The sequence below is a fragment of the Rousettus aegyptiacus genome, unplaced genomic scaffold (genome assembly GCF_014176215.1).
Source record: "Rousettus aegyptiacus isolate mRouAeg1 unplaced genomic scaffold, mRouAeg1.p scaffold_m13_p_17, whole genome shotgun sequence".
NCBI lineage: Eukaryota > Metazoa > Chordata > Mammalia > Chiroptera > Pteropodidae > Rousettus > Rousettus aegyptiacus.
In genome coordinates, this window is record NW_023416292.1 from 19281876 (window position 1) to 19305293 (window position 23418).

General features: G+C 46.6%; 1 long non-coding RNA gene across 2 annotated transcripts in view; it reads right to left on the minus strand.

Annotated features, from left to right (window-relative positions):
* The window catches only part of LOC107512055, a 264559-nt gene that overhangs the window by 221960 nt on the left and 19181 nt on the right, over positions 1-23418 (minus strand). The window contains exon 1 of one of the 2 annotated variants that reach the window (XR_004955167.1): positions 6123-6281. The exons of the other annotated variant lie outside the window; for it this stretch is intronic. This is a non-coding gene — a long non-coding RNA (uncharacterized LOC107512055). Of the gene's footprint in view, positions 1-6122; positions 6282-23418 lie in introns of those variants that run through there. 2 annotated transcript variants of the gene reach the window in all.

Sequence of the window (23418 nt, forward strand, 5' to 3'; positions counted from 1 at the left end):
CTTCTCTGTGGAGTGAGTAAGTCCTCTCAAGAGGCTCAACCTTCGTTAAGCAGAGGAAATTCACTGCGACTTAGACTATGAAGTGGACATTTTGCATCATTACAGGCCGCCCCGCAAACACCCCCACATACCCATACTCTCCTGTGACTAAGGTGACTGTACAATACTTTTTGCAGTAGATGACCTTCTCTTTTATAATTCTGAAAACTTCCTAAGAAGCTGATTGACTTGATTGAGTGAGACAGCTCTAACCCAATTCCTCGTCACGTCCCCTCAGAAGTGGGGGCGGGAGTATGTAGGACACCTCAAATTCCCAGGCTCCAGGCTCTCAGGAAGCCCTGTGACTGAACCTATGTGGCTCAATCAGACTCAGAGTTGGAAAGAAGAGACAAGTTGGGGGTAACAGAAGGGGCTTCAATGGTTCCTCCTCTTCTCTCTCCCCCACCCCAGAGCTGGCTCGATAGGTCCACAGCTTGTGCAGTTGCAAAGAGTCACGTGCCTGATTTAAGGCTCTGATGCTGCTGTCTTGAAATTCTTAATGACTCGTGAACTTGGGGCGGGTCCTGCATTTTTATTTTGCTCTGAGCCTGACAAATTATGTAGCCAATCCTGGCCAGCTGTCTGTTGCCGGAAAGAGAAGGGACATATGCTCTGTCAGTTTTGGTCCTCCCCTCCAGAATTCCTCAACTATCCTTGCCTTCTTCTTCAGTTTTCACAGGGCCCTTAGCATTGATCCTCGACTGTTCACATAAGAGATACGAGGAAACAGACATCTGGCCATCCTCTCAATCACTCCCACCAGGCCATGCCGCCCTTCTCCTGGCCCGAGTCCCGCTAAGCTAGATAGATCAGGACCAGCTCCCTCAGAACAAGAGGGATGGCCTGGGAGGGGCAGTGGTCAACTGAGAGGATTTCCAGATGAATAAAATGAACTTCAGGTCCTCTTGTGTTTTCTCGGCCCACTATCTCTACTCAGTCAGTTCTGCAGTGAGCACCAATTTTCATAAGAAAACAGTCCTGTTTTCTGTTCCCAGAGTGGCCACGGTATAGGAAACCACACTCTGACCTATATGAAGAGATGGCCTTGACATATGTGGTTTTGAAATGTACCAGTTTTGCATGGAGCAGGTCACTGATCTTAGCAGCACCACCAGATTGTTTCACTGGTTTTTCATGCAAGTTCTAGAGATAGGAAGGGTTTTTCCCTGATGGGGTGTGGAGGGAAAAGAAGAATGAAAAAGGGGAATTACTCGTGACATTCGCCTTCTCACTCTACCAGATGATTTGGCAAAAATAAAGGACACTGCTCAATAATATTAACAGTTCTGGTGCCCAAAAATGACTAAATTGCTGTAACATAGTATTCAAAGACGAAGCTGGATTACTTTTCCTCCAAAACTCCTAGAGCATGCCTGCGGAAGGTGCTCAGTCGGTGTCTGATGAGTATGGACTTGCATTTGTTTTCACTTGTTTTGTGGATGCACTTTTGCTCCCTACTTCCCCAGCTAGACCATAAGCTTCATGAGGTAAGGAACCCTTTTATAATTCTGTTGCGTAGTCTATTCAACATTTCATAATTTTGAGCATACTCTAGGAATTCACGATCAAGGATATCCTAGAAGACTCTCTGAGAAATAGATTCCACCAAAAAACAGTAACAACATCCTTCCTCGGAGCACCTGGGATATCTCGGAACTTTCCCAGATTTCCAGAGTACAAGCTACTAATTAGTTAAGCCATCTTGAGGAAGAACAATGTCTGTGCCTAGGGCTTACTGTAAGGAAAGGAAATTGGACATTATGTTCTTCAAATCATATATTTAATTGTACAAGAATGATAACTGAATAAATAACCAAGGTGGTGTGCCCTTCAAAAGGGAAATATCACCCAGAGAACTCTGGGTTTGGCCAAGTTCTACTGTCTTGAAGAACATTACATCCTTGAGGCCCAGATGAATTTACAAGACATAAACTTTAACTCTCATCTTCTGCCTCTTTTTAAATAATAAACTCTTACATTTGCACAAAGTTTATATTTTTCAAAGTTTTCATGTTCGTTATAAAATCTGAGTTCATTTTGATCCAATGGGCTTGGGCAAGGAAACACACACATCCAGAGAAATTAACTGACTTGATAACTGTCAGAAAGTTATCAAAAACCCAGAGGGTGCATATTATTCCTCCAGAGTCATCTACTTCTTGACAACCATCGTTTTATGCAATCTGATGACGATAATGCCTTGAGTATGCATTTCGATAGCTTCTAAAGCATACACGTTACACCTCATTGCACAAACCAGAGTCTAATTGTATTAGTTCATCCAGCTTATAGGAATCGCCCTAGATTCCAATGCATCTTATTTATCTAACTTACTCTTAGTCTTGACTATGGTTCACAATTTTTAATTTCTCATCTCTGTCTTATTTATAATTTCTATTTTTTGGCTGTGTTTCGTCAAGTTCCTTGCTTTTGCTCAAATTATGTCCACTTGCTTAGACCAATCTGAGCGTGGGACGTGTATGAGAGAGAAACAGAAAAGAGAGACAGAGAGACAGACAGAGAAAAAAGGTGGGAGTGGGGAGAGAAAGAGAGAGTTGACAACTACCTACAGTTTATTTAATTGGTTTTTGCCTTATTTACCGTTTATCTTCGTACAAAAACGTGGATTCTTTTGTTCATTTTCAAGTAGTAGCAACACATTTTCATGTTAGGTTTTCATCCCCCGAGGAGTTATTTTTTTAATGGTTCCATCTTACTTTGGGTTATACAAAAGCAGAAGCATTTTGATGCAGGGAGTTTGTCTGGGAAGTGATCCCTGAGAAAGTGAGGAAAATAAGATAAGGAGAAAAGCCAGTAGAAAGGATGGGTCCACTAACATGCGGGCAAATGACGCTGATCTCTCCTGATGACTTTCTGATAAGAGAGCAGGACTGCATCTCAGGATCAGACCCCTTTCCCTGGAGGGAGGGAGGGAGGGAGGGAGGGGGGGAGAGAGAGAGAGAGAGAGAGAGAGACACACACACACACACACACACTTACTTCTAGGTAGCACTTGCTTCCTCTGAAAGTTGATCTCAGAGATGAGGAACAAGGCCAAGGTCAGGAATCCACACGGTGCTCATGTATGTCAGAGAAGAAATTCTAGCATAAGAGGTGTAAAGAAAACTTTGCTGAAACTGGAACAAGCTCCCTTCTCCCCTCAAGCCTAAACATCTTACATGGTGATGGAAATGGTCAAAGCTGTTTTCCGGCCCATGAACAGAAATCTGACCGTTCTCAGACTCAGTCTTCAAATGTTGAGAGCAATCTAGGTCAAGATCAAAGACTAATTAAGGATGACTTAAAGCCAATCCTAATGCAACGTCATTTGAAAATAAACTCACAGCAGAATAAAACTACCAATGAACTTAGCAAAACCATCTTTAAGAAGTCTGACGTAAAGAAACCAACTGGACCTGTGCCTTAGCTGATGTTAGAGCTCATGCCCGAGTAACGCAAGATGCATCCGGGTTTCTGACCTCCACCTTTGTCCTGACATCTGAGATCCTAGGGAGTGATGTGGTGTATCAATGTAGTGTTACTAGTTCCTCTGCAGATAATTTATACTCCTGAGAAACATTGCCTTGCTAGGTTTTCCAGTAGTTAGGTTTTATTCTACATTATCTACAGATCCTTATCTGAAGCCCCTACCGCTATCAAAGAGTCTACTGTTTATAACAATGTGACTGGCTGAGAATCTTGGTTTTCTTGAACCTACACAGGTTTCCATTTGAAGACTGACATTTATTGACCCCTCCCCCTCCCTTTGGAGCTTTAATCTTGCTGCAATATCTCATCGCTACATTGACATGTCGGCCTTTAAGGGGAAAGGTATCTGACAGGTATCTGAGAAAGAACATCAAAAGAAAAGGAAAAATGCTGCCACAAGGACAGAAAACTTTTCCCTCCCAGAATTAACCAGAAAATAGCAACAAAGATAGTGATCAGGGTGCTACCAAGTGCTTTACACCCACAGGTAGGATTTACCAGTAAAAGCACTAGGCCATGTGATGTAACCCAAGGCATTTCAGGAAAATATGTGAGTGTGAGCCTTACTGTAGAGGAGCCTAGATAAGTGATCACACGTTTCAGTTTCTAAATCTGATTAATTAAGAACAGGGTAGCAATATAGTGGGTAAGGTATTTTTCATGAACACCTTCTATAATCCTCATAAGAACTTCATGGAATAAGTATGATTGCCTTGATTTTATAGATGATAAGATGAGGCTCAGAAGAGTTCAATGATTCACCTAAGGGCTCCAGTCTTCAAGAGGCAAACCCAGGACTTCCTCTGGGATTTAAGAGATCTAAACTGAATCTATTGCCATGGGGGCATGACCCAAAAAGATGTGAGCAGACTATCGCCCAAGCTGCCTCTGAATCATTTTAAATACAGGCACAAGAAAAGCTAGAAAATTAAGAAAAAGTAAAAGAGGAAGCAAAAGACTGAAGGGATTCTTTAAATTATTAGTTTCAAGTACATTGGTTAGACATTTAGAGTCTATGAAATGGTCCCCCTGCTCCTGTCGCTTCCCTCTGGCCCTCCGCGCGGCCACTACGGCACTGCCGCCCACACTCCCTCAGCTAAGCCCCCCGGGGACCACCTCCCACCTGCCACTCTGTGCTCCTTTCACCTTCCACCACTTTCTCCCAGCCCCCCACCCCACTCCCCTGTGGCCATCACCAGATGTCTTTTTAAGTCTGAAAATGGTAATGATTTCTAAGCAGCTGAACTAAATAAGCCATTTTCTTAAAAAAAAAAAAATTCTTTCTGATAGTTCTAGATACTTCGCTGTACCTACCTGTCTTATTTATTTAAATTTCAGATCTTTTGATTTCTAACCCAGTGCACCAATCATGAAGCAATTAGTTCAATTACTGGTATCAGTTTTTAAATAGAAAAGTATTTATACGACATGATTTAGAGCATATACTTATGGATCTGTACTGAACTTATCTGAAATTAAGTAATTCTTCCCACTCTCTGCTGGGTATACGTGGAGGTTAAATTAAGCTCTCCAACACCTTTTTGACTGAGAATCATTTCTTGTATAATTGTCCCTAAGTTTTCCCATTAATCACTACCATATGAGAGAAAAAGTCTACTTCTGGCTATTTTTAATGATCAAATGCATCACTGAATATTAACGATTTCCTCTATGTGGTGCTGAACTGATGGCAAATAATAAAATTGGAGGAAATACCAGATTCTTAGAGACCCAACTGGAGCTACACTCCATATCCTCTTTCCTGTCTCACTGCGCCTTCTAAGGCTGTTATGCCAACGTCACAGCTCCCCTCTGATTTCTCCACCCCTGCAGATGACACGTCTTAGTCACTTTCCTTCCAAAATAATGTCCCATTAAAAATCACAAAAGAATCACAGGATCAAAGAACTTTGGAGTCAGAAGGGACCACTGAGTGATGTCTGCTTTCACGGTGCACACAAAGGCGGCAGTGAAGCCGTGTGCTGCTACAGGAATAAGCTGGGGTTTGAAGTTGCTTCTTGGAAATAAAGTGTGATTTAGAGATGGCAAATAGGAATGAATCTCAACTCCCTCTGAGTATGCTCACACACACATTCAGCTTGTCAGAAGGAAGGGAACAGGGTGAAGGGTAGAAGAGTGGAAAAATCCATAATTTCCTTACATCCCATGAGTTTCTATAAAGTACTGAATGGGGGTGGGGCTGAGTGCATCATGTAGGGAAATATCGCTTACAAGATGGCCACCAAGACGGCGAAAGCCATGTTATGAGTTTGCTTATGGCTCTTCTCCCCCTTCCAAGAGGATATTATTTCTATATTGAGCCAGTTAATTTAAAACAAAACAAAAAACAGCTTAACACATGTCAGCTCTCTGATAAACAAGAAAAAAACAGTTTGTGTAGCTCAAGTTGATTCCCATATTTCAAATGGAAAACAAAGCATACAGGACAGAGCTCTCATCGACCTCCCCTGCTCTCAGAGACTGTTTTGAAATTCCTCACTTAACTAGGCCTGCTCCCACCAAGAAATGTTCACAGAACACGGCTGCCAGGCACGCCACTCCGTTAGAGAAACGGGAATAGTTATGAAACTCACCATTCTGAAGGAGTCGCACACCAGATGACGTTTTTCCTGGACCAGGGTGTGGTCACAAGCCTGGCTAGCTGCGATCCAGGCTCACGACTAAGGATAGGACTCGGGATTTTAAATGTTACATTAACTTAGTAAGGCGCCTGCGCCTAACATGCAAGCGTGCCTGAGCTTCCTGTTCACTACGCATGGGCGGCAGAATGCCACTACTGTTCTCCGACAGACAGGAAGCCCATGCGGTCCCCTGGCGCAGAAGCGCGCGCTCCCTGCAATGTAGCTGCTGCCGTTCCATTCCCATGTCCGCCCCTCGTGCGTTCTTCCAACTGGGAGTCTTGCCACCGAAGCCTCTCCTTCTCCATCAGCTCAACACTGACACCAGGGGACCCCAGAGAGTCCCCAGCTGGATTCTTCCTCTGCTGCCCTTGACAAGAAGAACAACCTCTCTATCCCTTCTCGGCGCCCCCAGGCCCTCCTGTCTCCCCTGGCTCTCTCCACCACTGCCATCTTGTTTCGCCACCTTCACTCTTGGCCTTCTTTCCCCCTCATCCACTCCCCGAAGCTGCCATCACACTCTTAACTCTGCCAGTGTGACGAGGCACGACACCCACTTGACACACGATATTTCAGTGGAACCCATATGGATGGCCTGGAAACAAAACAAAACAAACATCCCTGGCATGTTCCATTCTAGAAAATTAAGGTCATTCACTGAATTCTGGCAGGAAATGAGTTATTCCTCTCCAAATATCTGCAGTTATTTTAAACCTAAATGCTAGAACGGAGACGCTGGGGACTGAGGAGGATAGTGGAGATTCGAATGAGAGAAGAATGAACGCTCCAGGATCACAGAGCTTCCAGAAACTTCAGAGATCACCAGACCCAACAGCTTAATGTTTACAGATGAGAAGACAGAGTATCACAGACCGTAAGAGATTGTTCCAGGTCATCTTGCTGCTGAGAAGCTGTCAAGAGTTAATTCTCCAAGGCAGCAAGGTTTGGGTTTATTTTCTAGTTGCATTGCTTCCGCAAAAAAAAAGGACGCATGCTGTTAACTCCGCACTGACCACGTGCTGCATACCTTATAACCAGACCCCTTTTCCTTTCGCCCTAATAACTGGACCTCACTTTTCGCCCACTCCATGTGTGAGCGTTCTCTTCTATCTGGAAAGCGTGTGACCTGCTAACGCTCTCGTCTTGACTCCTAGGTTTAATAATTTTGGCAGTGACTCCTGGCACTTCACCAGGCTCTGATCTTATCACTGGTGTCCATTCAACTCTCTGCTCACCACATGATGCCCCAGACAGCTCCCACTCCTATCTTCAACTCCTTGTCCCATTCATTCCATGGGACCCTCAGAAATCAGTTGTCCCGGTCTCTAAACACCTTCTCCTCTTCTGTTGTTCTCACTCTGCTTCCCTCCCGCTACCTGCTTTTTATTTTAACCAGATTCACCATTCCAATGACCCTCTCAACTTTCTCCACGTTCGTCCTTTAGGTCTCACTTCCTTCCCACATGGCACTCTGCTCTGAATGTTAAAAAATGCAGCACACCAATCTTGGGCAGTCTCAGCCATTCCCATCGGGCGGGGCGGTGCCGAATACTGAGTCTCTAGCTCAGACCCTTCTCTTGAAGTCTAGGTCTGTGCATTAAGCTGATTGCCCCTTTCTCACTAGCGATTTCTTAGATACCAAGCACTCAACATCTCCATAAATTGAACCAATTATGTTCCCCTGAGATAGAGTGGGCTCGTGGCATCCACGACGGAGAGGGCCACGTTCATCTCTGCAGTGACCGCTCCCTGCCTGTTTAATAAACAAAACAGAACACCCGCATCACAAGGCACGTGTGGCAGCTGCCAGCACCCCCTGGAGAAAGCACAGACTCAGGTCCCTAGACGGTTGTCAGCAAAGACGCGAGTGGAGCTGCTCTCAGATGGAGGTGACAGAATCAACCCGAACGGTGGCAACTCCAAAAGCTACTCGTGTCGTCCACACGTTGCCTGGCTGAGCACGTTCTGGGTCTTCCCATTGTGAATCCCAACGGACTTGCACGACGACATGGCCTGATCGCACTGCCTTCACCTCTTCGGCCTGTCGTTTCCGGGGCAGCCTGCCTGTGGCCTTTGCTCCTGGAATCATTTCTGCTCCGGCATCCAGCCCAAGCCGTGCACTCCTTATAAGTTAGTTTTCCACTGTCTGGTGACCCATTTAAGAAACCAGTGTTTGCGAGTTTATTAGTTACCTAATCTTTACTTATTGATTGCCTGAGTCCTCCGCTAGACTACAAGCTCCATAAAGACAGTGATATTTTTATTTACCACGTTATCCTCAGTGCCCGGAACAGCAGTTGGTGCATAATAAGTGTCCAACAAAGACATATTTGTCGATTATACGAAAAAATTGGCTCTCGGACTACTAGGTAGCGATTAATGGTTGGAGGAGAAATGAATAAAAGGCTGTTACTTTGGACTTCGGCAGCTTACAAGGAAGAAAGATGAAGGACAAGAGACATACTGGGGTGGAAAAAAGTCAAAGTATACATTAAGCAAATAAGTATACTAAATACATAAATATAAAGTGACTTGATTATGAAAAAATAAGAAGGTAGGGAACATGCAAAAGATTAAATAGTTATTAAGGAAAAAGAGTTGGGGAAAAAAATGTGGAGAAGGCCAGGAACTAGAATGGTGCCTAGGTAATTAAGAAATACAAAAATTGCCCCTTGTTAATGAAGCTCTCCTTGGTTGGGGGTTGAATCTATTTTAATGGTAATAATAACAGCTATCATTGATTGAGCTTTAATTATGTGCCTTGCGCTAATAAATGCTTTGCACATAGAACTATAATGACAACACACTTTGGGACAACCGGGTAAAGAAGCTGGGACGCAATCACCTGAGTGCGCATGGATAATGAAAGCTGAGTGAAGAGAAACCAGATCTGAAGAATACTCAGCGGAAGACTCGACTGAAAGTGTACAAAGCTGAACTGTGTGACTACGCTTCGGGACTAGGCGTAACTCACTGAATTCTCAATTGTGGGCAGACTGTGATGCTGCCTGTGACTCACTGATCATCCTATGGTGCTTACAGTCCCTGCCTTTGTGAGAAAGGTGATGGGGAGACAGGAACTCATAAGACAAGTCTCTGTCCCCGAGACAGAGACCTGAAGGAAACCAGATGATTGAAGACACAGGATGATGATGCCTCCATAGGAGCCCAAAGTCGAAGGGACACACTGACCATGGCAGCGAAGATGGGGACATCTGGAGAGGGCTTTTCCATGAGCAAGATCAGACACGCACTTCTTCAGGGAGAGGGGTATTTTTTGGGGAAAGGCATATTTTGTTTCAGCACCAAAGACAAACTGAGTGTGTGTTCCTGTCTGAGGAACTGCGGTTATCCTGGGCTTTCTCAGGCTGCTACCCTACTCTACAACTGCACCCCCTGCCCCCAATCTCCTGGAAAGGGGAGGGCCTCCTGTTGACCTCCGTCGCTCCCGTCTCCATGGACATCTTGTTCTGTTGACTACTCAACTTCTCTTGCTACTATTCCTCAGTCTCTCTATTGTCCATAAACTTAACCTTGTCCTTCCCATCCAAACCACACTTTTTTTCACTGTACTGCATCTTTTTTGTATTGCTTTTAGGATGGCTTGAATATTAATGGTATTGATCATCTACTGTTATGGTAGTCAAACCCAGCCATCTTTTTCTCTGTGGATTCTGAATTTAGTGCCAGGCTCAAAGGGTTGTCTTTTTACCCTAAGACTATAGGAATATCCATCATGCTGGAGACCAGGATGGGCTAATCACTGTCCTCAACTCGTCTCTGGGTTGTAACTGTTGAGCCAATGGGCGGGGGCGCAAATATTTATCAATGAAGGCCCAATGCCTCCCTTAGCACAGAGCCCCCTGCTGAGACACTCAGCGTGAATTTGAGACTTTCCAAAGTCCGGAGCTTGGGAGAGTCATGTCTGTTAAGACGGTGACATGAATTCATATGCAGCTGCTCCATGGGCCTAAGAGCAGTACGACAGAGAGGCCAGGAAAGTCTAGGACAGCGAGGGGGGCTCTGGGCCTGCTGGCAGGAAGCAAGCTCCTGCCCTGGTACAGCTGCAACTCCTATGCAGAAGGAAGCCTGAGAGGGAGGGGGGACGGAGAGGGAGCACAGTGCCCCTACCCACCCACGTCATGCTCAGTGCAGGAGAGAAAGCCCAAGGTCTGGGCCCAGCTTTTCAGGCAATGCCTGAAGTCCAGGACACAGGCCTGGCCTAGAGCACGTCAGACCGTTTCCCATACGGTTAATTCCTCCTCCTCCCTTGGAGAGGAGCCTGGGAGAGTTGGAAAGGAACCCAGAAACCCCCTCTCAGGTGTTTCCCCGGAGGGTGCACGGGTTGGTAGGACTTCTTTTCCACATGGGCCTCAGAGGAGCAAGGAGCGGGGAAGAAAAGGGTCTTCCGCTAGAATCCACCTAAACTTTCTGTTATTCATTTCAGAAATCATCGCACTTTCAGGTTTCCTACTAATAAATAACAAGCAAACTTATCCACCTTACTCCACGGCTAAGCTCAAGTGGCGTGACAGGCTGAGTTGGCCGAGGGGAAAGTCAAACTTGCGAGCCACCCCAAGGCTCATTTCTGTGAGCTGGGTGAAATTCGCCATTTTAGAAGCCACTGCTGCACGTGGTGCATCGCAGACCTTCAGAATTTGCTTGAAACTCGATAAACTTGGGCCTATTTTGTTTGGCAGCAGCCACAGACCCACTAGCGACTGCAGCGGCCACCACGGTGAACGCGAACTATCAGCTGGGCACGAGCTGTGATGACAGCGAGGGGCGGGAGAAGTGCGAAGTTCTGTCCCCAGCTTCTAGGTCTAGTCAGGGAAATTGCTGTGAGCAATGAGGGGAGGGATATATTTTCAAAAAATTTAAATTAAGCAAGGTTCCCCAGATATCCTATGTTGTACATTTTTTAAATAACAGGATGCCTGTCCAGACAGGAATTAAGAAGGTGTCCTTTGAGGATTTTGATAGATGACATCATATTTCTCCAAAGAGTCCAGTTCCCCTTTCTGTGGTGTCCCTCCCTACAGGATGACATACGACCTTCTGTGATATCGGAATCAGCCGTGCTTTGGTCCATCAAATGCAAGCAGAAGTAATGTTTGTCAATTCCAAGAAGCTTTCAAAGCCAGCATGTGGTTCACTGAGCTCCATTTCTCTCCCAGGAGCCTGGCGACACCCCAGACAGAAACCACACCATCACCTGGGCCCCACCACGAGGGGGCGGGGAGCAGAGAGCTCAGCTGACCAGTGGCAGACATGCGACTTGGGCAAGAAGCAAATTTGTGTTGAGACAAGCCACTCGGAATCGTAGGTCATTCATGACCACAGCACAATGTCACTGACTGACACGGGCAGTTCCAACACATCACCCTCTGTAATGCCACAGGGTCAGGCGGCGGGTCCATCTGAAGCAAACCATTTTGCTCAGGGCAGACACATGTAAAAGTCCCCTCTTGGTTATGTGAAGATAACTTGAGCAACATGGTGCAGGGAGGGCAGACTGCCTTGAGTCTATGAGCTAAGCAAGAACAGCCTCTTTTGCAATAACAGACAGATCCTCAAATCTCAAGAACTCACAGAATAACAATGTATTTCTCAGGCTCACAGGGTCTGATGCAGGTGGCTCTCCTCTAAGCGGTGGCTCCAGGCTCAGGCTAATCCCAACTTACAACTCTGCCATCTTGCAAGACTTCTTCCATAAACAGGACCTACCTGTGGGAACACTTTGGGATCCTTCACTTGCAGCCACACGAAGAGGAAAAGGAACACATGGATGGAGGTTTTATGGTGAGGCCTGGGGAAGGTCTGGCATGCGAGGCCATATTTTCTGTGCAGACCCCACCACAGGTCCCACCCAGATGCCAGGAGGCTGGAAAATGCAGTCTTTCTGTGTGCCAGGGAGGAAAGGAAAAACGGTTTTATGCACAATTACGTTTTGTCTGCCACAAAACATTATTTTTATAGAAAAAGAGTATGAAAGACAGGTGGAATTTTGAGTGGCTTTAGAAGGCTGTGTAGCCATCTGGCTCATGGGGGCATCAGGAAAGAGGGAGAATGTTGACTCTGGTCTTTGGGGTACGTGACAGTTGTTGGAACCCGACTAAATCTCTCAGTGGTGGTCAGCTTGTGTCCCAGGGCGTCTGAGCATGTGTAGCAAAAGCTCATTCAGCTAGAGCCATAACCACAGGAACAAAATACAGATGGACCGCTGCGAACAGTGAGGAGTCTGGGCCTCCAGGGGCATCGCGGCCATAGCAGACAAGTGCAGCTAAAACTTGTGCAGGGCTGGTCTCCCGCAGCAGCCCCCAGCGGGGCAGACGAGGGTCTGACCGGAGCCCCTCCTCTATATTGAGCCCTGGAAACAGGCCGATCCCGCTTTACACCAAGTAAACCCTGAAGTTCCTGGACAATTTAAGTCAGAGAACCTCAATAGGAAAATTTTAGTTTAAGCAAATAATTAAAAAGCAAAAAGACATCTTGGGTTTGAACAGTAAGTTTATTGAGCACCTCATTCTGGTCAGCAGTGTGAAGATGGCCGGCAGGACAGGAAGAAGAGCTTCGGATGGAAGAAGTCAACCACGGAGAAGTCAACGGTGCGTTTCTATTCATTTCCACCCATTGCCCCTGCCCCGCAGCGAGGCCCCCGAGAGACAGACAATGTGCAAAGGGTTTCACTTTAGAAACGCGGGACTCGGGGACAGGGCGGCACTGCTGTGGGTTAGGAGTCCCCAGCAGGCCGCAGGAACGCTTCCTGGGTGTGACCGCAAGGCTGCAGCCGCGGGGATGTCGAGCCGCCCCCCATGCTGACAGGGTCTGCGGGCGAGGACATGTTCAAAGGCTGAGCGTGGGCTCCACCACAGATGGAGCCACCGGTGGCTGCCAGCCAGCCTCTCATCTGGGACAGAGTGACGGGCCGGACTGCTGGAACCACCCCCGGGTGCTTGGCTCACACAGACGCGAAGCCAAGTGGGGTTCGCAGCCCCCCCCCCCATGTGGGTTGCCCCAACACAAATCCCAACTGCACAGCTGCTCTCACTGACCAGGCCATCCAGACGGGGGACGCGCGCTCACGTACTTCCTTGGGATGGGGACTCATCTCTGTTCACGAGTGTGGCTCTCCCTGACTGCTGTCTCTACCTGCTCTCCGCATCCAGTGCCCACAGGGTCTGTGAGTGTCGTAACCGCCCCAAGGACAGCTGGGCCCCCTCTGCATGTGCCAGGAGCAATTCGAATGCCCTGGCCCTCCTTGGCCCAGACGTTGGCCGACATGGGCTCCAAGCCGCCAGGTGTGCCCTTTCCCGGGTGGCCTGTTCTGCTGGGTGGGCGCTGCCCTCACGGTTGCTGCTCTGCCCCAAGCTGGCTCCCACCCGCGCCAGCAGACCAGCCCCGGGCAGCTCCGAGGCCCGCCACTGCGACGCCAGCCTCCCTACCAGCCGCCGCAGGGGCTTCTCCAGCTCTGTGTCAGCCCTCAGGAAGGCCTGCTGCCTTCAGTCCCAGCACCCTCTACCGAAGAACCAAGGAATATTCCCGAAGACACAGCTGGCCACAAGGCATTGGAGCAACGCCAACCAAGAGCGCCCCCAACACGACCCTCCTGGGGACACAGTCTGCGGTCATGGTACTCGGCACAGGGAGCACTAAGCCCGCAGGATGAACCGATGAGTAAGATACTGTCCCTGTCCTCAAGGCGCCGCCCGCTTCCGTGCCACTCCTGCCCAAACAGGGTGGGCAGGCGAGCCAGTGAGCGGGCAGCTTCTCGAGCAAGCCTGGCATCGCAGAGGTTCCAGAAGGCAGCGCAGAGTGAGAGCGCTGCTTGGTAGACCATAATCATTGGAAAGAACCAAGGAATTCCCCAGCCGGGATCAGCAGTAGCACCTTCTGAAGCCTCACGGTGGCTGCTTTTGATTGAGCTCGAAGGAAAGGAAAAACAAATTGTTTGTTGGTTATTTGGTTTTCCCTTCTGACAAACTGCTAGATCATCACGTTCATAAAGAATCTGCTGTCCCGAGGCAATTACGCTTTCTGGGTACTCCCCAGAGAGTGACACATCGAACTGAGCAAAACAAGAATCTCCATGAAAAATCAAAAATTAGCTGAACTGGCCACAATGGGTCAGCATGCAGCTGCATAACCCAGGACAATCAACTACAAAGGTCGAAAGCAATAACAATCTGCCAAGTTCATGTGACAGGAAAGCTTTAAAGTAGTTTCATCCTCACGATGCCCCTTGGTACTTTATTACAAAAAATACCCAGGTTCTTCAGAAATTTCCCAAAGCCAACTACCCAGAAGAGAATCTGATGCTTATAATGTATGCATGCCATAAACCTGGGGAATACTGAAGGCCGAGCTCCATCTAAACCCTTCGCTTCCCCTACCTTCTTCAGATGTGGGTCTTATGGAAGCAACCATGTTTAGGAAATGAGGCTGTGGATGGACCTGAGTCACCCTGAAGCCTTGTTTCCCCTGAAGGCATCTCAATAGCCAATGATCGAATGGCAAGCAGGAGGAATCTCAGATGAGGCTGGGAGGGGAGACAGTGGTGTTGATCAAGTCTGGCAAGACAGGCTCTCAAGCATGTGAAACGTCCCTGGACCATTGCTTTTTGGAATTTAGCTGTGAGTCACTCTAATGTCCTGCTTCAAGTATGTACACTGCTACTCGGTGACTCCCCCTAGAAAATACCGGGTCTCTGTGAAGCCATATCTCAGTTTCCCCAATTACTGTTTCTCTTCTCCCTCACCACAGGTTTCTTCCATTTAATACAGAACACTACCTTCTACCGTAAGATAAAGGTCAGAGTCAAAAGCAACAAGTTTCACAAAAACAATAACTGCCTTGTTCCCCATGACCTCTCTCTACCCCACAACCTCCAAAAGGGAAAAAAATACAAGAAGAGACCTTGGTTTGAATGGAAATTGATTAAATTTTTTTCCAGTATCAACACTATTTTTTTAAACTCTTGGTTTCTAGTGACCTTTCAAGTACAGAATCATCAAATGCTGAAGTTGTTATAACTGAAACCCTAAATTTAAAAACCATCCAGCAATTTTGCTACTCTTATTTATGGGACACCCAAGACCCTGAAATTTCAGTTTCTGGGTACCTACTGACACTGCCATCCCTGGCCAAGAATGCCAATGCCTTCTAAGTAATGAAAGAACTAGGATTCACAGCCCGGACATTTCCATTAGAATTTTATTCTATCTCTAGAAACCCAGTAAGAAATGTTCCAGAAATATGTTCAGCTGTAGAAGTACAGAGATGTATGGCTACAGCCTCCTGGCGCATCTCCAGCATACCCTCAGATAACTGTGTTGACAGCCGAACACATTTCCTATCTTGCACGGATACACACTATCAGATTCTGCTGCCCGGACATCCCTAAGTGCTCCAGCATTTGAAATTAGTGTTATTTAACTACTCAAAAAAAAAAAAAAAAAAGCACAAGTACAAGCTTCAAACTGAGGGCGTCCTCACCAGAAGACAGGAAAAGAGAACAGGGTCCATTTCCCCTCTGCAAGCCCCCTCTGCAGCTGACTCTCCGTGACGACTGACTCTCACCTCTCGTGCTCGCTGTCTTCTGACACCGTCTCGCCCGCACAAAATGCCAGTCTCACTTTGTTCCATTCCCCAAAGCACCACTAGCTTACAGCTGTTGTGTGTAACAGAAATTGAATGGAAATTTAGGAAGGAGTACAGCAAAGCTGAGAAATCACACGAATGTGAGTCCTAAAGCTCCCGGCCAGCTCCACCGCAGATAATGTCACACATGCCAAGGACTTCCTCAGGCTCCCTGCTGGGTGCCCCTCCACGGGTGTCCCCCATCTTCCATCATCTCTCCCGGGCCACCATGCGTACGCCATCCTCTTGCTTTTATTCAGGGCACTTCACCTCCCTCTGTTTCTCCCTCTCCCTAGAACACTCACTAAAAAGACCTACCGAGGTGATCTTTTAAAGCAAAACACTGTTTATTTAAGATGGACTGATGCCATGCCCAGGCAAGGTAGAAATGGCTGTAACTGGTTTTTATTTCAAATATTCTTTTTCACTACACACACCCACAGACACCAGCATCAAAGTGTGTGTGTGTGTGTGTGTGTGTGTATTCAACTACCAAATATATAGTTAACTATTGAAGAGATTATCGCTGACCAGAGAGATGTGTGTGAGCTCTACTGTGTGTGTGTTTTGTATAAGGTTATTTTTATGATTAGTCCTACTTTGCAATTTAGAAAGAAAAAAAGAAAAAAGACAACATTGTAAATGGAAAGAGAAATCGGGCTAATCTCTCTTTCTCCACATCGTACCCGTAAGTTCTTTGGAGGCTTCTCAGTAAAACCCAAGCCCATCCCCAGGGCCCTGCAAGGGCTGGTCCTCACTGCCCTCTCTGACTTCACCTCCTGCCCCCTCCCTCCTGCCGTCTGTGCTCTCAGTTCACCAGGTAGAGCACGTCAGATGCCTCCCTGCCCCGGGCACCAGACACTGGCTCCCCTGTCCCCAGACAGCTGGTTTCTTCTTGGTTTGCATGTCCTCAGTGGCCGTCCTCAGAGGCCCCACTCTAAGCTATCTGAACTAGGTCATGGCATTATCCTCTGACATTATGTCACAGTAACAGCCTACGACGACTTAAGTACTCAGTTACCTGCACCTCCAGTGGGATGTAAGCTCCACGTGGGCAGAGATCACGTTTGTTTTGTTCTCTGTTGCATTCCCTACAAATTAATGCAATATGTAGCTAACAGCAATGTGTGGATGGATGGATGGATGGACGGACGCACGGATGAATGAATGAAGCACCTTCTCTTTGGAAAGTATTGTACTAGGAACTTTATCCACATAGGTATAAAACTATTACCTGTGCCCTCCAAGATCTTATCCTCACACAGGAGGAAAGAGACTTCTGAATAAATAAAGACAAAATGTTTAAGGAATTCAGAAGAGGAGGAAGTGTTAAGGAAGATAACCAAAGGCTCTGCAGGCAAGTGAGTATTTGAGAAGGATGCTGAGGGATGGGTGAGATCTCAAGGGATGGAAACTATGATATTCTGGTTAGAATGAGCAAAAACATGAATATATAAAGTAGAAAGCCCTCCGGGGCATAGTGTATGGGGCAGTTTTGCTAGAGGTGGTTTGTGTAGTACGAGTTACGTAGAGAAAAGCAGACGGGCGGGCCAGACTTTTAAAGGTTGTAAATATCAGAATAAGAAATGAAAACCTTCTATTTTTCAGGAGAATATTGACATAATCAAAGTAAACTTAGGCAAGAGGACTCTTGCAGTGGCACGTACAAGAAGTTTGGTGGGGCGGCCTTAACAAAGTGCCACCCACTGAGTGGCTCACACAGAGAAACTTGGTTTTTCAGCATCTGAGGGCTAGAAGTCCAGGTTTGGGCAGGTTTGATTTCTTCTCCCACCTCTCTCTCTGGCTAGCAGATGGCTGCCTTCATATGGCTGTCTGTGCTGCATGTCATGGGTGTCTGTGTGTCCTAATCTGCTCTTATAGGACACCAGTCCTACGAGATTATGGCTCACTCACAACCTTTTTAAAGGCCCTGTCTCCGAATACAGTCACTTTTTTGAGGAGCCTGGCATTAAGAATTCAACACATAAATTGGGGTGGCAGGGGGTAGAGGCTGGGGCACAACTCGGCCCACAGTAGTGAGGAAGAAGAGGGGATGATGTTTGAGCATCGGGACGCCTCATGTTCCTCCCTGCGTGTCACAGGGCCTCTTCTCCGTTGGTCCTGAGTACATCCGAGCAGAAAAGAACCCTCGTGACGTGGCTGGGAGGAACCTCGGCACCATGGCTCCTGGTCAGCGGGCGACCCCTTCCTTCTGACAATGGAGTTTTGACCAAAGCCAAAGCCAGATTTTTAAATTCTGAATTTTCAATCGATGAACAACTCAGGGGAGAAGCTCTCCACGGAGGAGAAGCTGTCCTCTTCTACGCCATGGACTGTCTGTCAGCTAAGGGGTCCTGGCCCCTCCGTGAAGAACAGTGTTTGCCGCCCTCCCTGGTTGAGGACAAGCCAGCTCCGGAGGCCAAGGGCCAAGTCCTGACCTCCCTGTTGTCCCCATCTAACATCCCCCGCCCTCCCTTCCTGAGAGCTACTTGTCTTCTTCATCTACTTTTCTTGTTTTGTTTTGTAAGCTTTGCACGCTTTCTTAGATCCTCTGCACACCAAGATAGAGAACTTTTAAAGAATCAACGTTGAATTAACGCCAATGGCGAAACTCAATGTTAAATTTAAGAATTCTGTCTCATAAAAGAAGTCCTACAAATTCCAGTTCTCGCTAGACATGTGTCCACATGACTGGCAGTAATGACAGGAAGAAAGTGGGTGTGGGGAGAAAGAAGGGGGCCTCCCATCCTGGGCACCCAAATCTCGCAGGCACCCTCCCCCCCCGCCCCACGGCGGCAGCTCTGCACGCCGCCCAGCTGCCACCGGCTGCCAACGCCATTCGCGCTCTGAGTCATTCCCCCTTGTCTCTGTCCCTCACCAGCAACCTGTGCTCATCCCTCTGAACTCCTTTAGCCAGGAGGTGTCCCTCATGGTCAGAGGGACCTGAGCCTGGGCAGCAGTCACCCGGGTGACATGCCAGAGACTCCTGTGATACCCTCAGCTCACATTCTGGCTGTGCCCAAGCTTCAGACAACCCTACCCAACAACAGCCTCTGTTTTATATACGTGTCTTTTCTTTCCAGGTCGATCATCGATTTGAAGGGATGATTCCTACCTTTTACTTTCTGTGAGCCCCTCAAATGTGTCCCAATGCCGGGACATAGAAGTTCATCACTAAATACTGATGAATCCTACTGAATTCAGTGCCTCTAAAAAGGGTAGAAAAGCTAGAAATGTCAACAGCTAAAGGATAAAAGGGAAGCTACTGGTCCAAGAAATAACCTCAACCAGTTGTGCCTGTGTGGGGGCTTCACCAAGAGACCACATCGGGCTGGCCACAGTATACTCAAAAGAGAGGACTTCCCTGGAAGGAAGGAAGGAAGGAAGGAAGGAAGGAAGGAAGGAAGGAAGGAAGGAAGGAAGGAAGGAAGGAAGGAAGGAAGAGAGGGAGGGAGGGGCTCATAATGCTATTTGGAGAAATAGCCTCAGAAAAGGAAAATTGGCAGTCATAAAGTCGCAGGTTATCCAAATAGAGAGAACACACAGGAAAAGTAAAAAGGACGGGAAGAAAAGCCATTCGTTGAGCACCAGTGCCCCATACCAGGTGGAATGTTTTACATGTTTCCCCTAATCTTCTCAACTACCCTGTGAGGTAGGTGCACAGGAAATAGGCTGCGGGAGGACAATGGGTCCCCTAAACCATGCAGCCCATGAGGTGTGGAGCTGAGGGCGGAGGCTCAGCCCACCCGATAAGGAAGCCCAGGCCCGCAGCTCGATGCTGCACACTGGGCATTAAACGTGAGGGGTTCAGATGGAGGTGGACACAGTGGGAGGTTGATAAGTCAAGAGGGAAAGATAGTAAAAACATGGGATGAAGTTCAAGGTCGAAGCTTCAGGATGAGAAATCACAAGCGCTGGACTCACGCACACGTATCCCATGAATATGCGGCTATGTTTTTAAAGACGGCTGTCAATCCCAGTGATGTCTGCTTTATTTCACAAATTTTGGTAATTCAGATAATGTTCCTCCTGGTCCCCGTGCTAATTCTCTTTAAGATCGCCTCGTTATGAGAACTTAACTTTTCTTACTGAAATGAAACTTCCCTGCCTTCCTCTTTCATGCCTTCAGGCCACGGTGACTGGGCCCTCCCAGGAAACCAAGGAAACTGCTTCCTTGGGTAACGCACCCCATTTTAAAAAGACAGTCCCTTAACAGAACAAAAAGATGAGCCCCAGATGGAAAAAAATATATTTGCAAAACAAATATCTGGTAAAGGAATTGTATCCAAACATTACGAAAAGCTCTAAAGACTCTGATAAGAAAACAAACAAACAGGCGAAGACCTCAAACACAGTACTGAAGAAGATGTCGAGATGGCAGATTGGCACATGAAAAGATGCTCCACGTCACGTGTCATCAGAAAAACGCAAACGAAAACATTGGTGAGACACTAGTACACGCCAGTTAGAAGGGCCAAATCTGGAACCTTGACAACACCGAACGTCGAGGAGGACACGAAATGCAAAGCGTATAGTCACTTTGGAAGACAGCTGGGTGGTTTCTTACAAAACTAAACAGCCTTAACCATACAATCCAGCCATTGCGCTCCTTGGCATTTACCCAAACGAACTGAAAACTTATGACTCTACAAAAACTTGCACATGAATATTTATAGCAGTTTTATTCATAATTGCCCCAAACTGGAAGCAACCAAGATGTTCGTCAATAGGTGAGTGGATGAATAAACTGTAGTACATTCATAAAAGAGTACTACTCAACAAAGAAAAGAAATGAGCTACTGAGCCAGGAAAAGACCTTAGATGCATACTGCTAGGTGAATGAGGCCAGTATGAAAAGGCTCCAGACTGTACCATTCCACTATATGACGTTCTGGAAAAGGGCAAAATGATAGAGTGAAAACACCAGTGGTTGCCAGGAATTCAGGGAGAAGGAAGGAGGGATGAATGGGTGACACAGGGGCCATGAGGGTGGTGGGACTATTCTGTACGCTACTATAATGGTGGGGACAGGACACATTTGCCAAGAGTCATAGAACATACAACACAAAGAATGAAGCTTAATGTGAACGATGGACATTAGTTAATACATTTAAAAAATGTGCGATATTGATTCATCAGTTGTAACAGGGAGACCATACCAGTGCAAGATGTCAATAACAGAAGAAATTGTGTGCGTGTATGTGTGTGTGTGTGTGTGGGTGTTGTGGGTGTTGTGGGTGAAGGATATTATGGGAACTCTGTGTACTTCTTGCTCAATTTTTACGTAAATCTATACCTGCCTATTAATCAAAAAAGAGAGAGAGAGAAAAGAAAAAAGACAATATCAAAACATGTATGTCTATTAGGCGCAAACTAATGGTATGAAGGCTGAACCTAGAAACCTGTATACTTGATGGACACTTAGCTAAGCTTTAGCAAATTTTAATTTTCCTTTGTCTTTTGAGGCTGTGTTTTACCTTGGAAACAAATTTTAATGTTATTTGTCATCTGAAACAGCCACTTCTGATGAATGCATCTTATTTTTCATGTATAGAGAATTTACCAGAAACAATCTCTAACTCCGATTTATTGAAAACTTAATTTCAATGCCTCAAGATATTTTTAAAAAGAAAACACATCCTGTTTCACAATCACGAGAATAAAGGGGTCTTCCTCTCTGAACTCATTGTATTCTTGTTTAAAAGAGAAATCCCTCCTTTGAAAACCCTCATCTCACTTCATCCGTACCCATCAAATCTCTTATTAAGATTCAAATTACATTTGAAGTATCAAGAGCGAAAGGAAAAAGAGAAAATGACTAGTGATTCCATTGCTCCGACTAGAAACGCAGTCAATTTGAGACGGAGTTCCCCGCAGCCTCTCCCGACACACAGACTGAGAATAACTCTGATGTCCCCGCCGGTGTATTTTCATTCACTCGTTATGTCTTTATGTGGTTTCATAAAAGGCGAGGGACAGTCATCGTGTCACGGCGCTCGTAAAAATAGGGAAGAAAGAAGAGGAAGCAATAGAACTCCTGGAAAGCTACGGCCCAAGTGAGGACTGAAGCTCAGGGGGGCGCCGGGACGCTGGGGAAAGTCCTCCAAGGCTGGAAAGCAAAAAAACTGAGGCTCCCGATTTCAAAGGTGTGCTTTACGGCCCATCCCAGTTTGAAGTTTCAGTCAGAGGCAGAAAAGAGTGTTGATGTAGGAGTGAAATATTTGTGTTCGAGAGCTCACTCTCTCTCTGACAAGTTTACTTCTCCAGATAGTTTTCCACATCGAGACACACGTTCACTTCCCTGCTCGTGGTGCCGTCACCTGCGCGTAGCGATAGAGGCAAACTATATAATTCATGGCTCCACTGAGCATTAAAGCCTTGCGAGACCATTTGAATGGAGACGGTCAGTCCCTGCCATATTTCTAATTCCTTCTTGCAGGCCCTAGTGAGATCACCAACTCCTCCCTGGAACCCAGAGGCCAACTAGGCAAAACATCAAGCGCTCCACCTAAGAATCGTAATCCTCTGTACTGTCTCGTGACCAGGGGGATCTAGGGGACAAGTGGTCCTTCTCGGCCTTTCAGCGACGCCCTGACAGCTCCTGCATCCCTGTGGGGTGGCAGCCTACCCACCTCCTGCCCAGGTCTCTGAGTGGCCCACATGTTCCCATCTGCTCCTCCACCCCAGGCGTCTGCCCCATCTAGGGAGCACTGTGCTGGGTTCCAGCCAGCAGACAGGCGCCTGGCTCCTGATGCCTACCTATGACCAGGCATCTCCTCTGAAGTCCCTGTGCTCCTTTTGAAGTGAGGAGGTGGGAAGTAACCAGGTACGATGACGCAAAGACACTCAGTGAGGATGAAGCCGCCAGCTGGGATGAGGTGAGGGGGGCGATGTGAGGGCGAAAAAGGAAACAATCTAAACGGGGAGTGGCCGAATGTAAAAGCATCCGAATCGCTTTGAACGCGTCTCTGAAATAAATGTCCAGAGATCGCCCGGATGCAGCGAACAAAAACAGCAGAGAGTGGAGAGGGCAGTGTAATTTTTTTAGATGCTCTACAAGTGAATTTGATTTCCAACCCAGTTGACAGCCATTGGTTAAATGCAAAGTGTGTGTGACTGAGCCAGAGCATTCAAATTTGAGGCTGTTCTCTCTGTGTTGATTTTGAAATAATAAAATGTGATGTAATCAGGTACAAAGAAACAACAGTTATTCTTCAATAGGAAGCAATAAACTAAAATATCATTTCTGTGTGTTTTTTTTTACTTGAATAAACTTTCTATTTGGATCTACAAAACAGTGCTTCTAAAACTTCCCTTTTTAATCAAAGAAAATACATGCGAGTGCATGAAGTTTTATAATAAGAAAGCAATCAACCCAAACAGAGAGAAGAGAATTTCCAAATGAATTCTATAGTTAACCTAGTTACCTCCTTTTTGTTTTAATTTTTACCACTCTAATATTTCTGGCATTTGGAAGTACAAAACATCAACAATCATTGTTTTTCAGGTCATCAGTCTGATCATTCATAATCAAATACATCAAACATAAATACAGGAATAGTGTTTTCAGAAAATAAACTGAATCTGAATGGATCCCCTGAAAGTCTGATTT